This window comes from Octodon degus, unplaced genomic scaffold (genome assembly GCF_000260255.1).
Source record: "Octodon degus isolate 3935 unplaced genomic scaffold, OctDeg1.0 scaffold00072, whole genome shotgun sequence".
In the NCBI taxonomy this organism is placed as follows: Eukaryota; Metazoa; Chordata; class Mammalia; order Rodentia; family Octodontidae; genus Octodon; species Octodon degus.
The window spans coordinates 11,908,798-11,911,867 of record NW_004524648.1 but is presented as its reverse complement, the minus strand read 5'-3'; positions in this window follow the sequence as shown (position 1 = coordinate 11,911,867).

The window sequence follows — 3,070 nt, the reverse complement described above, 5'->3', positions numbered from 1 at the left end:
ATTCTTTATAGGTGATCAATACTCCACTGTATAAAAATACCACATCTTTTTCATCCATTCTTCAGGTGATAGGTTCTTTCCAAGATTTGGATATCACAAATTGTGCTGCTGTCCCGTCCAGCGGGCCAGTCAACAAAGGTCACCTGGGAGAAGAGCGGGGAATGGAGGAGGGGACAAAGGACAGGCGACGTGAGAAATCTCACGGGTGTTCTTTGAACACAGGGGGCCTTTGGTCCTGTTATACTTTCATTTTTGGGTTTTCTTGATTTTAATCTTTCTAATTGGATTATGAGGTCTTGGTGCTCCTTCTTTAGTTTGATCTGTTCTTTAAGAAGTTCAATTTTGCCTTTTAATTCCTTTCTGGGGTCAGAGGGTGAACATGCCAAAGGAAATGCGCTAAGATCAGTGCTATATGGCAGAGGGCGCTGAACCTCAGGCGGCCTGTATTGACCCTCATACCGAGTGGCTTCCTCCGCCAGTTCGTAATAGTCAACTTCATTATAATCGGCTTCAACTTGAAGAGGTTCTGGTAGTTTGGGATATATTTTTTTTAACTTTGAGCATAGCTCCTTCCAAATCAAAGGGGTTAATTTTCTCCTCTGGCTATAATTTGGAATTTGGTGGCTCTGGCTTCCTGGTTTCAAGATTCTGTTCCCTTACATGAGGGCACACACCCTTAGGGAGTTCTTTGTCCTTTAAGATGGGTTTTACCTTTTTGTCCCTGTAGTGTATGTTCACCCTTTTTTTTTTTTTTTTTTTCAAATCACATTAGTAACAACAGGGTCACAGTGTCTCTGGGATAAGATTTCATCAATTAAATTTCAGTAAGAAAAGGCCGTAACTGGGACCTTTTCAGGTCCAAAAGTCTCATAATAATCCTTAAGGGTATCACCAACCCTTTTCCATCGCCTCTGATCAATTCCTTCAATAGGGAACCATGGGCAAACTTGTTCAATATATTCAAAATATTGACACAAATCCTTAATTTTAACCTTTACTCCTCATGCCTTTAAAGTCTTACTTAAACTTTCAACAAACATTTCATGCTGGCTTCTTTCCTAACTCATAATCGCTGTTCATTTACCAAGGCCTAGAGAATGCAGCAAGCTCCTGCATTGACCAATCTTCTATTCTAACTGCTGTGCTGGCTCTTCGAACAGCGTCCCTCACAAAATCCCCTGTTCTCGATCCATGCTGGGTGCCACGTGTCCTGACCCGTGGGTTAGTCAAAGAGGACCCTAGAGGGTGAGTGGGGATGAGAAGGGACAGGAGACACAAAGGATGGAGACAAGACAGGATTCTGATCAAATCTCGTTTATAGAGGGGAGGTGCTGGGTATTGATAGGGGGTGTAGGAATGAGGAAGTCTCAGCTCTTGGGGTCAGAAGGTATCTAGGCAATGGAGAAAGGTCCCACCCCTGGGGCATAGCACGTGATTCATGGGGAATGGTCAAGGCGGGAAGGAGCAGAAACTTAACTCAGCAGGGGAATAGAAACTTAAGAAAATGGCTGACACTGTTATAAAATGGATACCAGCTAATGGTTTCCCACATGCTGCTATAAACATATGCACACATATATCCCTATGATATGATGTTTTCAGATCCTCTAGGAATATTCCCAGTAGAGGAATAGCCAGTTCAAATGGGATTTGCAGTCCTGGTTTTCTAAGGAGTCTCTACACTGATTTCCATAATGGTTGCACCCGTCTACATTCCCACCAGCAGTGGAGAAGGGTTCCTTTTCCCCACAGCCTCTCCAGCATTTGTTATCAGTTGATTTATTTATGATAGCCATTCTTTCTGGGGTGAGATGATATCTCAATATTGTTTTAATTTGCATTTCAGAAACGGCTAGTGATGTGGAGCATTTTTTCATATATTTATTCGCTTCTTTAATTTCATCCTCTTTCTGTCCCTTATTGCCCATCCAGGGCTCACATCCTTTCGGTAGGTAACACCCACATGCAGGGTGAGCTTCCTGATTATTCACACCCAGATCTATGTCAATACAAGCAGTGGACTAATTTAGTAATCACACAACCCAGAGTCCCAGCCTCGCATATTCTAGATCCAGCTTCCTCTGAAAAGTCCCATCTAAGACCACATGAAGCTTTGAAGGAACATCTAGACACAAGCTGTAACAGTCTTATACCATAAAAAAAATTATAAATAAACATCAGTAAGAAGGTAGAATAGTTGTGATCTGAACATTACAAAATGTTTGTGAAATTAAAAAAAATAGTAATAAATAGAAAGTTAACCCATGCTCATGAATTGAAAGATTTAATATTTTCAAAATACCTATCCTGTAATGATCTACTGTTTCTAAGTACTCTCTTGAAAATCTCAAGACATTTTTACATTTGCAGGACATAGAAATTTGCTAGCGGTACAAGGACTGTTGGTACCAAAACCATCTTGAGAAGAAAGAAAATATCAAAACTTATGACAAAACTACATAAATTAAAACAATCTGATGATACCGTGAAATAATGTAAATTAATTGAGCAGAATAAAGAAATCAGAAATAAATCCCTACATAAATGGTCAAATTATTTTAGACAAGATGGTCAGAATACTCGGTAGAGGTAAAAACAGTTTTTTGTTTTGTTTTGTTTTTTCCCCAAGAAATCATATTGCAAATCCTGGATAGAAAATACTAGATTTTTACCAAGAATAGTCTGTCAGTATGATTCTTTTCTTTCACCTGAACAAGAGCAGTAAGCTCATCCTGACTAAACTGAGAAATGATTCGATTACCGGCATTGCAGGCCGCCACGGCAGATGCTGAGAAAAAGACTCCAAACCTGCGAGTGGGCGCCTTAGTGTCCGTGACAGCCTCAGCGTCCTCGAGAGCGAAGCCCCCCATTTCCATCGCTTCTCTCCTGTGATCCATTCCAGCTATCTGTTTTGCAGCTTGTAGCATATTTTTTTTCTTTTAAATCTTCACCTACGCTTTGCATTTTATTCTTCTCCCGGCTTTCCTTCAAAGAGTTCACTGTCTTCCTCGGTGAAACTCGTGCTTGAAGTCTGGATGGCTTCCGTGCTAAGGCAGCGACTTCTGCGATA